We start from the raw sequence: 14,855 nt of genomic DNA, 5'->3' as shown, positions 1-14,855 counted from the left end.
ATAGCTATTTCATAGGTCTTTTAAGCTTAGCCTCTGTGTAGTTATGTATACTGGGTGCTCAGTATAGAACTGATTGTTTTGGCCAGCTTTTGGTTACATCCAGAATTAATTCAAATAACTTGGATTTAAAATTAATTAAGTTAACTTTTAATCATTTGCTGTTTCTATATTAAAAGTAGGGTTGAAAATTTGGACAGAAAAGAGGGAAATTTTATGAGGAATTCCCTGGTGGTCCAGTGGTTAGGATCCTATGCTTTCACCGCCAAGGGTGTGGGTTCAGTCTCTGGTTGGGAAACTAAGATCCCACAAGTGGCACAGTGTGCCCCTCCCCCCAGCTAAAGTAACAGGGGAAAGCATATAGTTGTAAAACACCCATCCATACAATGTCAGCTTAGCTTCCTGAATAAGGTTGCCTCAAACCCCTAACCAAGAATGTGTGCAAGTTGTAAGCTCTTCTCTCCCTAAAAATATTTGCGCATTTCCTGGATTTTACCATCATGCAATTGCTTCTGCCTCCTGGGCCCCTGTTTTTCTTGCCTTGTGCCTCTGATATGCAGCATGATGTCCTCAGAAAGGATTCTGATTCTCAGGAAGGCCCTGTTCATACAGGGCATTTGTGTTTTTAGTACACCTAACTGAAGAAAGGAGGAAAAACAGGTGGGTGAGCCCTATATTGCATTCATGCAACTTCCCTTTAAGGCATTCTTGTTCTGGAAATGTTCCAGACCTCCCTTGACTGGAGAACTTCACCTCCCCTTCAGCCCCAGCTTCACTCTGCTATACTATTCCTTTCTTCTCTTCCTGTTCCTCTCATCATCCTCCTCTCTGTTCCTTTCAGAGATAAAAACAAGTTCTCCTCATCTAATGTAAAGCAGGTCCCCTTTCTTGACCAGCATTCTGGATCTTGACAGCCATTCTGCAGGGAACCATCCATCCCAAGGGGACTGGACCTGAGTGGTGGGAGACCCTATTGAGGGAACATATTTTCACAAAGAGTGTCTTCTAAGAGGAGTTCTTGTGTTAGCAAAGTCTTAACTTTTCATCTTGTTACATGGTGGCAGACAGTGTATTAATCTCAAGCTTATTGAATCCTGCCTCCTGAATACAGTGTCAGAAACCTAAAAAATGATTGTGCACATAATGTGTCCAAATTCTAGATAGCTTAGACTAATACAGTGTTCTTGTGCATAGAATGTATGCTGCATGCCTAAGAGTCATGAACCCACCTAACACAAAGATGTCACCACTTGGCATCTTGCATCATCACATGTTTCACTTACACAAAAAGAATTTGGGCTTTTGAAACACAATTATTTTTGTTGCCATAAATTTGTTTTGATTTTTCTGACAGTTTCAAGCTATGTCAAGGCAGTGTGTAATCTTTAAAACCTAAAATAAACACAGAAGTGCATCTTTTCAGGAAGTAAACCTTTCACAGTTCCATCAGTCTGTTCATAAATGACTTAATGTTTGATTGCTCTTAGCTGAAAAAAAAATTACAGCTTTTTATCCTCACTCTTTTACCTCAATTTAGAGGACTTGTGGGGAGTTCACTAAACTGCATTGTAATATACTGATCCTGTTTTTTGAATTTATAAATAAAATTCATGAAATTGTTTTTCTCTTGCTATATAGCAGCCTGACCTTACAGATTTTCCCCCCCTGTAGGTAATAGAGACGAGGAAACCTAACCAATGACTGTGGAGTAATATGGAAGAAGATGGGAAAAACTTGTTTAATGGGTAAGAAATAAAATTGTAATAAAGAGTTGTTTATGGAAACTATTCACAATAGTATTATGTAATAATACTAGGCTTCAGCAGGTGGCCGAGAGTGGTATCCTGTTAGAGTGAGCGCTCAGCCACTGTCTTTGTCTTATCACCATTCTGAACTTTCATCGCCTTCTTTCTTCTTACCCTTGTGACTTTTTAAATGCTATGAATTAACTTAAGAGGAGACATGGCTATATTTGAAAATAAACACAGGACCTGGAGACCAGCCCCCATAGTAAAACAGTTCTTGGGTAAGTCTTGAAGCTTACTGTTGGTTGGATAGAGACCGTATCTGTCATGACCTGTCAAGAGTGTTAGCAACCCGTTCTCGCTCTCCAAACACTGCCAGCTGCTGTGCTGGTAGGCTCACCTGGAGCTCCTGTTCTTTAGCCAAGTGCAGATTTTGTGTCAGGTGGTAATCAAATAGAATTCTATGGAAAACCTGATAAAAAGGTGTTAATAAGTTTATGATATAAAAAATTTAAATTATAAAGTCCATACATGCTTATTGTCAATAATTCAAACATTACAAATAACAAAAACGTTCTGTTAGAATCTTAGCCACCCCCGCAACCCCGTCCCATATATGTAAGTGCATAATATGTCTTTTTCTTTGCCTGCTGGTTAAAAACTTGGGCTTAGGAGCCAGACTGTTTTTGACTAGCCATTATTAGCTTGACATTTGGGCAGGTTAATTTCTCTTTGCCTCAGTTCCTTGGGTATAAGTGGGAACAATAAAATGCCTATCTCATAGCAATGTTGAAAATTAATTATATAATTAATCGTATATATTTTATATATAATCTTATATATTATATATTAATCTATATTAAAAAAACTTGGAATAATGTCCAAAACATAGTGAGTGTTCAGTAAATGTTAGCTATAGTTTTCTTATGTATCCCAGTTAGCATTTTTATGTACCAGCCTTCCATAGATGAATCTTGTGATACACTGCAAGAGGTAAGCCTTCTTGGATAAAGTCAACCCTGATGTCAAGGATTTTTTAATTTTTTCATGAATGTTTTCTTTTTTGGCTTCAAGCTTCATTTCTCTCAGAGTATGCTACAAGACTATGTGTGAGAATAGTTATACACCCTCATCTCTTACTACATATCATATGGTGTAAATATTGCTTACAGGTATGTATGAATTAACAAGCATCTTCGGGCTGTGATAGTTTTATCTTGTCCATAAAAGTATCTCTGTCAAAAAGGATGCACAGTTCTCTTGTTTCTAGATAGCTGTGTTACATTTTCTGTTAAGATTCCTTTAATCTATTTTGAAGGACAAGTCTTCTTGAGTTTTCTTCTTGTTTCACAGAATCACAATAGTTTTGAAAATGTCTGGTATCTTTTCCATGGCTAGTCAGCACTTCCTTGGGTGATACAGGCAGCTACTTATTTTAAGAGAGAAGGACACTAAAACAGTCATCTTTTTAATATTTCCCTTTTGTATTGTTCCAGGGCTCTATTAGATGATAATGGACAATTTTTTTCTGCTGTGACTTATTTTAGAAGACAAATATATAAAAACGGAGATTGACATTCACTGAGTATTTATTCTGTTAGCCACCATTTTAAGTGCTTTGCTCATTTATTCATTAGTGAATTTAATCCTGTCTTCCACTTACGAGGCAGATGCTGTTATTATCGTCATTTTAAAAGCTGAGAAAAATGAGGCATAGATGAACTTGCTCAAAGTCACATCGCAAGTGGCAGCTTCAGGATTCAAACCCAGGTCCTCCGCTCTGGAGCCTGTGCTGTTGACCAGTGGGGTGCTGGCCTAGTTTTTGATCAACTTAGAAGATTTGCTAAGGTGCACAGGGATTTAAGTAAGGTAATAAAGTCAAATATCACCTGAAAAAGTCACCATAACCAATCTGTTTCTGCTTGCTTTTGGGAAAGAAAATTTAAAATCATGCTTCTTCTTAAGTTTGGGAAAAATAATGGTGTGAGATGATGTGAGGTTCATAAATAATTACTTTTTTCTTGACCATACTTAAATGAATACAACTGTTTTACTTCTTTATGAATTGTTTGTAGTAGATAGAAATCACCTGACTCTAGCTAAGGAACAGTACATGTTAAGAAGTGAGTTGATTTGTAGATTACTATTTAATTGCTGATCATGGAAACATGCAGACAGAAAGACTGAACTGTGCAGCAGTTTGTAACTGATTGGTAATTAGAAATTGTTCTTTTGTCCTGTTAAATAACATTTGACTGACAGTGAGCAGGAAGTTGTTGAAGAGAAGAAAAGGCAGGAGAAAAGGCGATATGGGTCTTATAAGAGTGTCAATTATAAGTGATGATCTAAAAAGTAAATGTACATGAGCAGTCGACATTTATATAGGAACTGGAAGGAGTTAGAGTCCGTGGTTTTTGGTTTTTGTTCTGTTTTGTCTTGTCAGAGAGAAATACTGGCTTTTCTTTTCTTCAGATAGCAATTTCATTTCCTGTTGAAATATGGTAAAGTACAAAGAGAAAGCAACATTTAAAGTAACACAAGCACACTGATGAAATATTTCGGCTTTCCTGTAAAGTGTGGCTATAAGCAGTGATGTTTTCCCCTCTCCATCTTTTTGAACTCTCTCTCCTTGTTTGAGAATCCCTTCTGAATGTTCATAACAGTTACGGCTCTCAGTGTACTCTTTACCACACTTAGATACTCTTTACCACAGTGTCTTAAAGGGTGGCCGAGCCCTTGAAACTTTTGGGAGTCAAAGCTGTTTTCATAACAGTATTAAAACATACTTGCACATGAGTATGCAGTGGAGTTTTCCAAAGACAACATGATGTACAAAGAATGGAGGGAGGAGATAGGGAGTGTGGGATCTACATGTATACTCTGCTGTATTTAAAATGGACAGCCAACAGGGACCTACTGTGCAGCACAGGGAACTCTGCTCAATGTTATGTGGCAGCCTGCACAGGAGGGGAGTTTAGGGGAGAGTGGATACATGTATGTGTGTGGCTGAGTCCCTTTGCTGTGTACCTAAAACCATTACAACACTGTTAATTGGCTGTACTCCAGTATAAAACAGAAAGTTTAAACATAAATAAACACATATCCTCTTCTCAGAAAGAAACAAAAAAAGAAGTAGCAAAATCCAGCTGTCTTACTTATTCCAGGCATTTAAAAGATTTGTAAAAATGTAACATACAACCATTTTTCTCACTAGATATATAATGATAATTACTGAGGTTTGTTTCTACATTAGCACATTACAGTGACCCCAGTGTAGGCAAGAAAGTCATGGCGCTCTCTCTAGTGACTAGGCGGACTGTGCCTGCCACACAGCAACCTATGCAGATTCTAATGACATCCCAATTGAGTGCAGCTGTGTCCCCCAGATTAGAAAAGTGAAAATGCTGTCCTTTTTTCATAATTGTGCTAGAGAATATGATAAAGATTATCAGGATCTGTGGAAACCTGCACTTAAAGGAGAAAGGAGGGTTTGATTTTAAGAAGGCACACCATCCAACCTTGCCAGTGACCCCACTGATAAATCCCAGGTTCAGAATGTTCTTTTATTGGTTGTTCCCAACTTTGGGAGGACCAGAAGGCCTTCCTGGACAGGCTTTTATTTTTCAGTATTAATTGAGCATCTGTGATGTCCCAGTCTTGTTCTAGGGCTGGAAATGTCAGTGAACAACAACAGCAAAAAACCCCTCTACCCTCATGGGGCTTCCATCCCAGCCTTTGAGTCTTTTGCTGTAGTGACAGCTCCCTCTTCAGGGCAGTCTGAGTTCATGGCAGTGAAGCTACGGTGGATCTTCAACACCGACTGCTGTTTCTCACGGAGAAGGCAATGGCACCCCACTCCAGTACTCTTGCCTGGAAAATCCCATGGACCGAGGAGCCTGGAAGGCTGCAGTCCATGGGGTTGCTGAGGGTCGGACACGACTGAGCAGCTTCACTTTCACTTTTCACTTTCATGCTTTGGAGAAGGAAATGGCAACCCACTCCAGTGTTCTTGCCTGGAGAATCCCAGGGACAGGGGAGCCTGGTGGGCTGCCGTCTATGGGGTCGCACAGAATTGGACACGACTGAAGCGACTTAGCAGCAGCAGGTGTTTCTCAGTAGCTAAGAACCGAGAATAAAGTGGGAGCTGCTTGACATTTTGCAATTTTCTTTTTTAAGTTACCAAACGGTTTGGGATTTTTCAAATCTTATCTAGATCCCCAGTATAAGAATAAAAGTGGGCCTATCCAGTCACCGGTATTGTGGTGGTTTTAATCTTATCTTGTTTTCAAAGTTAGCACCACTTTTGTCAAGAAGTGTAACTTAAAAAAAAATTCAGTACCTGATGTTAAATTTATTCTAATTGTTTTTTATTTGTTGAAGAAAAAATGTTCAGATATGTGTGAGATTTTCATTCCCTAGTGAGTTGCTCCCAAGACCCTATAATTTGTTTAATAGACTTTTATACAGAAGGAGACTACTTGGCTCATTAGATGGAATCACTTAATAATGACTGCAAGGTTAACTAATGCGGCCGTCAGGCTCCTCCTCAGCATTTGGATGTCTCTTGTATCACTCACAACTTCAGCCATTTTCGAATGCACACGACTGGGAATACCATTAGAATATTAATGGAAAAAGAAGCTGACATGCAAAATCTGAATGGCCAAAAGTCATCTCTAAAGATTATTTTAACCTTTTTAATTTTCAGGAGTTCTGCATCAAACTTGGCCTTCCACGTTAAGAAATTCTCAATTGTATCAGGAATGCCATGAAATAATTGCTTTCCAGCTGCTTCTGCTTCTTTTTGTTGCTTTTCTTCTCTTATAGTTTTTATTTGATCTGCCCTTTCACTTAATTTTTCCTGCATCGCTGTCACTAAAGTAAAGAGCATCACCATACCAGGGCTTACTTCTTACCTCCAATGCTGATAATTTAATGTCTGCGACATTATTCATAATTGCTGTGAAATTATTCTGTGACGTCATTATCTTCTCAGTTTACCTGGGAGAGTATTTCCCAGAGGGGTGCTTCATCCAGGTACTTCTCACTGTATGTAGATTTGAGGATTTGAGGATCTGAACAGTTTCATCACTTTCTTCGGCCTCAGATGTCACAGTAATGGTGAAGCTGGGTAGATTTTCTAGTAACACTTAGCAGGACCTTGTCAAGTGAAGCACTACTGAAAGAGACTGCGGTCTCCGGAGAATCCATTCATATTCTGGAATACTCTTTGTTAGGGGGGGTTGAATTAATGTACAGTCAAGCTATGAAGAAATTATGGTAGATTGCATGGCTCCTTGCCATCATCTGTCATGGGGATCCTTGATCATGCCCGTGAATTGCCTAGACATCCTGTCTGCTGTGGCATTGGCTAAGCAGGCTCAGATGCAAAGATCCAGGCTGAGAGGCCTGTGGGCCAAAGCCAGGCCAGGAGCAACACCCGACACTGGCCTCCACCACCTCCCTTGGCAACCTTCTAAAAGAAGAAGGTAACTTCTGAATCCATACCTTCTTCATTTACTGCCTGATCTGTGTGTAACACTCCCTTCTACTGTCTTTCCTTTGGAAGTCCCTCAGACCCATCTTCCCGAGGAAAGCTTTGTTTCAGTTCAGTTCAGTTCAGTCGATCAGTCGTGTCCGACTCTTTGCGACCCCGTGAATCGCAGCATGCCAGGCCTCCCTGTCCATCACCGACTCCCGGATTTCACTCAGACTCATGTCCATCGAGTCGGTGATGCCATCCAGCCATCTCACCCTCTATCGTCCCCTTCTCCTACTACCCCCAATCCCTCCCAGCATCAGAGTCTTTTCCGTTGAGTCAACTCTTCGCATGAGGTGGCCAAAGTACTGGAGTTTCAGCTTTAGCATCATTCCTTCCAAAGAAATCCCAGGGCTGATCTCCTTCAGAATGGACTGGTTGGATCTCCTTGCAGTCCAAGGGACTCAAGAGTCTTCTCTAACGCCACAGTTCAAAAGCATCTATTCTTTGGCGCTCAGCCTTCTTCGCAGTCCAACTCTCACATCCATACATGACCACAGGAAAAACCATAGCCTTGACTAGACAGACCTTTGTTGGCAAAGTAATGTCTCTGCTTTTCAATATTCTATCTAGGTTGGTCATAACTTTCCTTGAGTTTAATTCCTGCACAACACTTAGAACAGGGTCTGGAACATACCCATCCTGAACAAATGTTTTAATGGTTTTTCTTCAAAAAGAAAGAAACATATAAAAGTATCATCTTAACTAGCAGCTAAATAAAGAAATATTTTTAAAAACTACTATTTTAGTCATTTCAGTAGTGTTAAGGATATTTACCTCGTTGTGAAACAGAACTTTTTCATCCTGCAAATCTAAAACCCCATCCATACATAGCTTTTCCTCCTCTCCTCAGTCCCTGGTAACCACCATTATACTTTCTGTTTTGAGGAATTTGACTCTTCGAATATTTTCCATACCTCATGTAAGTGAAATCATATTGATTTGTCATTTGGTGACTGGCATATTTCATTTAGCATAATGTTCTTAAGGTTCATCCATGTTGTAGTATGTGTCAGAATTCCTTTTTAAGGCTGAATCTGTGCCATTATACATGTATCAGTTTGTTTATTCATCCATTGATGGGCATTTCTCTGATGATTACTGATGTTGAGCATCTTTTCAGTGCATGTTGGCCATTTGCATATCATATTTGGAGAAATGCCTATTCAAGTCCTTTGGGTTATTTGATTTATATTTAATTGTTTAATTGGGTTGCTTGATTTTCTTTTTTTGGTGTTGTAGAAATTCTTTATACATTTTGGTTATTAATTATTTGAAAATATTTTTCCTATTCTGTAGGCTGCCTTTCACTCTGTTGATTGTATCCTTTGATACACAAAGATTTTAAAGTTTGATATAGTCCTCTCTATTTTTGCTTTTGTTGCCTGTGTTTTTGGTATAATATCCAAGAAATCGTTGCCAAGTCCAGTGTCATGAAGATTTTCCCCTATGTTTTCTTCTAGGACTTGTATATTTTTAGGTTTTATGGTTAGGTCTTTAATCCATTTTGGGTTAATTTTTGTATATGGTGTAAGGGTCCAATCATTCCTTTACATGTGGATATTAATTTTCTAAAAACATTTGTTAAAGAGACAATTCTTTCTTCACTGAGTGGTCTTGGCACCCTTGCTGAAGTTCATTTCACCATATACACAAGAATTTATTCGGGGTTTTTCTGTTCTGTTCCACTGGTGGATTTGTGCCAGTACCATACTGTTTTGATTACTGTAGCTTTGTGATAGGTTTGGAAATGAGAACATGAGTATGTTCTTCCAATGGTGTTCTTTTTCAAAATGGTTTTGACTCTTTGGAGTCCCTTGAGATCCTATATGAATTTTAGGATATATTTTCCTATTTCTGCAAAAAAAAAAAAAAAGCCACTGGAATTTTAATAGGGATTTCATTGAATCAGTAGATTATTTTGGGTAATATTGACATCTTAACATATTAAGTTTTCCAGTCTGTGAACATGAGATGTCTTTTCATGTATTTGTGATTTCTTTCAACAGTGTTTTGTAGTTTTCAGTATAAGTCTTTTACTTCCTTGGTGACATTTACTCCCAAGTATGTATTCTTTTTTATTTTATTCTTTATAAATGAATTTGTTTTCTTAGTTTCCTTTTCATATTTCATTGTTAGTGTATAGAACACACTGAGTTTTATATATTGATCTTGTATACTACAACTTTGCTGAATTTGTTAGTTTTAACTGTGTGTGTATGTGTGTGTTATCTCTAGAGTTTTCTACATATAGTATCATGTCATCTATGAACAGAGGTAATTTTTTCAATTTTCATCACTGAGTATGATATTAGCCCTGCCTGGGCTTTTCATAAATGGGTTTGGGGGGCCCTAGAACTCTGCAGTCATCCAGACCTCAGGATTTTGGTGTTTTTAACAGATGGATTATTGTGTCCAATACATTTTTCTTCTTTCGAACTTCAGCCTTAGAAGATAAAGCCTTATCTGCAGTTTTAGAGACATTCTGCATCATCTTCACATATGAACACAAAGTGAGGATTCCTTTATTTCTTAAAACTATTTAATGACATCAACACCTTAATGTGTCCTGCCACACTTCCCACTAAATTCTGAGATATTTTCTTTACTGGCAGACTCAGGCTGGCCTCTTAGAATAAATAATGCATTAAGTGGTCCCTCAGAAGACTGTTAATTGGTCTCTTGGAATATGTAATGTCTGTTATTTAGCTTCTGCCAATATTAGATAAGATTTTTTTTTTTACTGACAGTTCCTTCAAAGTGGTTTAGTTCTTATTAATCCTGATAAGTTCTTATGTGAGTGATAGGTAGAGTGATAACATACATGTTTTGATAAATTGGCTGTAGTGGAATTGGGTTGTTTGATGGGGACTTTACCTTTGACTGTAGGCTGTCAGTGACCAGTAACTTAAAAATAACAAACTGAAGTTTTCTGAGATGTCAGACTCAGAAAGCACATATTCAGAAATGAAAGGTTTAACTTGAGAAAAATTACCATTCTAGTTATTCATATGTATTAAAAGCTACAGATAATGAGTAGCTTTTAATACATATGAATAACTAATTCTGGCCTGCCGGAATCTTGTTTTGTTAAACCCCACTGAGGTTATAACTTGATGGGTATGGACAACATTCAGCACAGTTACCGCAGGCAACATGGGAAGGATACAGGGGGAAAAAATGATGAAGTCAGTAAAGCTTATTTTTTGTTCTCATATTGTTTTTTAGGGACCTCCCTCCTTGCTGTCAAATACTCCTTAAGGCTCGAGTCTTTCTTCTCCAGGGTCTCAGGCAGTGATTCATACTTTCCTTTCACTCTTTAGTTTCTTCCTCCTTGCATTTCAGTTGTGCAGTATCCTGCCCCTTAGCACCAGTTTTCCACTTCCTGCTGTTGTAAATTAACCTACAATTAATTAATAACAGTTGATTGGCTTTATGTGTTTCCCTTATAAGATTCTCTATTTGCTATTAATGGGCGTGTCAGTGCCTTCATCTAAATGGTGGGATCCACTGGCAGGCCAGGATATATTTAAAATAGGAGAAGAAGTGGCTGGGACTTGTGAGATTTAAACTACATGAAGTTGGTTGCCTGGGTGTGCACTGGCCTTCTATTCTCTCGTGCCAGCTCACTATAGTTGAGTTCCCAGAAGTACTTCTGCTTTATTCTTAACGAGAGATGAGGGTTCATGCACAGTTCACGTCTTTGAAATGCCTTCTATGCCTTATTTGAAAGAAGGCCCCCTTTATATTTTTGCCACGCAGCACATTCTGTTGGACCTGTAAGTATTCAATGGGCATACCCCCATTGGAGAGTGTGAGCTGAGACCAAGTCTGCTTCTTTAATTCAGTGGCATTTTATGGTGTTCTGGGTTTGTTTTTAACATCTTATTTGGACTTTCACTATCCTTGCTCTGTGTTACTGTTAAACACAATTTTTCAAAAACCTAAGAAAAAGAGATAATGAATAATAAAACTCTCATTTGTTTTGGAAAGGTAGTGATTTTTCTTATTTTTAATATGAAAGTATCCTCAGTTTTCTTATTTAATAATATTTTGGTATGACGGGCTTCTTGGATGAAACTATTGATAAAGTCAAGGCCAGGTAGTCAGTTACTGTAAGCTGCTCAATTAGCCAGCCCAACTCTAAGCCCTGTGGAAGCAAAAATAACTTTTGGGGAATGAGTGACAAGGTAGCCAAGTCAGCCAGTACTTTGTTTAGAGTCAGCCAGTTTCAGAATGCAGTTACACGGCCATCTCATTTGCATCTCCCTCAGAACAACTCTTTGGAGTAGGCTTTATTGCTCCTCAGTTTTACAGACTTAAGAAACTGAGGCTTATAATGTGCCTGATATACTTGGAGTGGTGCAGAGGGAGGAGGCCTCCATCACCCAGCCGATGGCCTTCCCCATCCCGACCACACCCGCACTGTCACACTCACGCTCCTTCAGGGAAGTGGCCTGGGTGTTGAGAGAATTACTTTGCTGCCCAGTAAACTGGAATAATGTTAGGATCTGTCCATGAAGGAAATGAAGCTCTCTTGAGAGTTGGAAGAGTCTGCTCACAGAATTCCCTTCTATTGACAATTTTCGGTAGTGGCCTCTGGGGAAGCAGAGTAGAAATTACCTTGGTACCTTGGCTGATATGAAATTTCAGGTGATTGACATGACCGACTGAGGCTTCTGCAATAAGCCAAAGAGGTCTGCACTTTGCAGGTCATAAGCTTGTAGAAAAGTGTGTGAGGGGGTTCCTTTTGCAACATTGAGTGCTACTAGAATATAACTCCTTAGGTTCTCCATATGCCATAAGTACCATCAGACTGCCTGTCCCCGGATCCTATTTTCTAATAAAGATATAGTAAATCATGTATGCTCTGTGCTTATCTTCTGCCATCTTGCTGATGCCTGACTTTTTAAGATTATTGAAACAGTTTCCTTAGTGTTGTAGCCTTTTGGAAAATAGATAACACATGATTTTTTTTTCCCCCAAAAGGTACAAATGTTAGTGGCTCTCTTTTTTTTCCTACCTTTACTCCCCTCCACCCCAGTTTGCACTACAGGGCATGTGATAAGAGGGAGGGAGATGGTGCTTGCGTAGTGTTTTCCAGTCTTGATGGCATATTATAGGCACTCGTCTACCCCTTTTCTCCTTCACATACTGTATTTTAAAGTGTTGTATACATAGGCCTGCCTCTTTAAACAAAACGAAAAACGCCTGGTAGTTTCAGTTATATGGCCAGTTTATACTTTGTATAACTTGTTCTCATTTAAAGCGCCTGAGTGTTTTCTTTGTAGCTTCTAGTCTTCTCCTTTTGTGTGTATGTAACAAACACCACTTTGTATTTGGCCCTTTTCTTTGGACATTTGTTTTCTTTGCTCTTGAAATAAAGTGCTCAAAAGCTGTCTCTCCATTGATGCAAAATATGAAGGGCCTCAATCCTGACGGATGTGCCCTGGCATATCATCGGGAAAGCACTGGATTAAATATACTACCATCCTTTTTTAAGAAACAAGACATCAGCATGATGGGGTTTCCTTTCCTTAGAGCAGCCACTGAAATCACCATCTCATCCGGATGATCCATGTCTAAATTCTAGTCAGATTTATTTTCTATTCACAGAAATTGTTCCTTTTTCTTCCTCTGCAGGCAGTTCCTAATGTATATATGTGTCTCCCATACAAATGGCCACGTGTGGAAAGCCCTCCTCAGCCATGTGGGGAAAGTGGGAGGAGGGAGATTCCCAATTTCGCTGCCTGGGCTGCAGCTGGGAAAGCAGTTCTTGGCATTTCAAGTTGAAACTTTGAATAAATTTTCTCAGAATAATGCATTTGAGAGTTAACTTCTATAGTGGTATCACTGGTGTTCTGGTATGAAACCAAGGATTCATGATGGGCTCAACAATATGCCAGAGCACATCTGTCAGGACAGAGGTCCATCCTATTTTGCATGAATGAAAACACAACTTTTGAGCATTTTATTTCAAGAGCAAAGAAGACAAATGTCCAAAGAGGAGGGGCCAAATACAAAGCAGTATGTTTGTGAATATTGTATTGATTCTGTGTGGCCGAATTTTGCTTCCGCAAACATCGCATGGACTGGGAGTAACCTTCATCTGACGGGAGTCAGAGGAACACAAGTATTTGTTGTGCTACTGTTTTTTCCTGTGACTACAGTGAAACTCGGAAAGGCATAGGATGAGCTCCTTGCCATTTGGATAAATCAGAGTTAGTGAGGAAGAAGCAGAATTGCAAAAAAAAAAAAAACAAAACAGATTTTTCTTTCCCAATAAAGAAGTTTCATAAAGAAAGAAAACATTAGACTAAGCAAGAACACTTCAACAGATCCACTAAAGTGGCCTTGTGCCCGCTAAAGACAAATATCCTCTGGAAATTTTTGTGAGCAGAATTCTGATGAAGTTTCTTGGGGAAGCTACAGAGTTTGCCACCTGAGTCTAAAGGCTGTTTTCTTGAGGCCCAGACCAGAGGACTATGCAAGCCATGTCTGTGACTAACACTGCCTCAAAAAACTGCTCCGCCTTGATTGGGGGTGTCGTAGTGGGTGGGAGGGTGCGTTGCAGGGTAAACTAGATACGATGGTAAATGGCAGAGAGGAAAGGTGTCTCGTAACTTGTCTAATTTGTGAATGCTTCATAGCTCAAGGTCTTCTTTGCTATCAGAGAGTATATTGTTTGCTTTTTTGTCTTTAAATTTTTTTTTCATGGAACTTTTCAGGCATACGCAAAAATAAAGGGACTAGTTATAATGAACTCCATGTCCCCATCAATCAGCTTCAAAAATTATGAACATTTTGACAATTGTGTTTCATTTATCTTCCTGCCACATTTTCCCCCTAGAGTATTTTAAAGCAAATTCTATACATCATTATATTTCACCTGTAAATACTTCAGAGATGTCTCTAACATATAAAAACTGAAAAAATACAGCCATAATGCCATTGTCACATCAAACTAATAATTAGTATTATCTAATACTTAGTCTGTATTTAAATTTCTCCAATTTTGGACTTAGGGTTTAGGGGAGGGCAGCTGGGGGAAAGGACTGCAAAGGGGCATGAAACTTCTGGGGGTGATGGACACGTTCATTATTTTGGTTGTGGTGATTTCACAAGTAAATACGATATGTCAAAATTTATCAAGTTGTACCTTTTAAATATGTGCAGTTCATTGTATGTCAGTTCTACATCAACGAAATTGTTTAAAAAAAAAATACAGAGTGGTATAGCGAGAGACAAACAGTATTTTAAACATTTCCCCCAGTTTTCTCAAAAATACGTTTTTATATTTGGCTTGTTCAGATTAGGCTCTAAAGAAGAACCACACATTGCATTTGGTTGATACGTTTCTAGGTTTCTTAGAACCTATAGCAGGTCTACCCACCTGCTTTTTTCCTCTTGTTGTTAAGACTCCAGACCATTGATCCTGTAACATCTGCCACACTCTGACTTGGTGCTTTGGCTAACTGCAGCCTTGCAGCGTGTTCCTGTCACACATTGCTTATGATCTGGCGCCAGATCCAAAGGCTTTGGTGGACTCAGGTTGAGTTATTTTAGGAAGAGTA

The 14,855-nt window shown here is 38.9% G+C and overlaps 2 protein-coding genes across 3 annotated transcripts in view; both read left to right on the top strand.

Moving 5' to 3' along the window:
* MED20 (mediator complex subunit 20) overlaps window positions 1-1,742 on the top strand; it is a 45,217-nt gene extending 43,475 nt beyond the window's left edge. Inside the window, exon 6 of the mRNA XM_027525344.1 lies at window positions 1,669-1,742. The gene's annotated coding sequence lies outside the window, so the exon portion shown is untranslated. The remainder of the gene's footprint in view (window positions 1-1,668) is intronic.
* Window positions 1-14,855, top strand: part of USP49 (ubiquitin specific peptidase 49) — a 69,306-nt gene that overhangs the window by 34,542 nt on the left and 19,909 nt on the right. The window contains exon 1 of one of the 2 annotated variants that reach the window (XM_027525336.1): window positions 1,669-1,742. The exons of the other annotated variant lie outside the window; for it this stretch is intronic. The gene's annotated coding sequence lies outside the window, so the exon portion shown is untranslated. Of the gene's footprint in view, window positions 1-1,668; window positions 1,743-14,855 lie in introns of those variants that run through there. 2 annotated transcript variants of the gene reach the window in all.

The sequence above is a fragment of the Bos indicus x Bos taurus genome, chromosome 23 (assembly GCF_003369695.1).
Source record: "Bos indicus x Bos taurus breed Angus x Brahman F1 hybrid chromosome 23, Bos_hybrid_MaternalHap_v2.0, whole genome shotgun sequence".
Taxonomy (NCBI): domain Eukaryota; kingdom Metazoa; phylum Chordata; class Mammalia; order Artiodactyla; family Bovidae; genus Bos; species Bos indicus x Bos taurus.
This window is presented reverse-complemented; position numbering and strand designations above follow the sequence as displayed.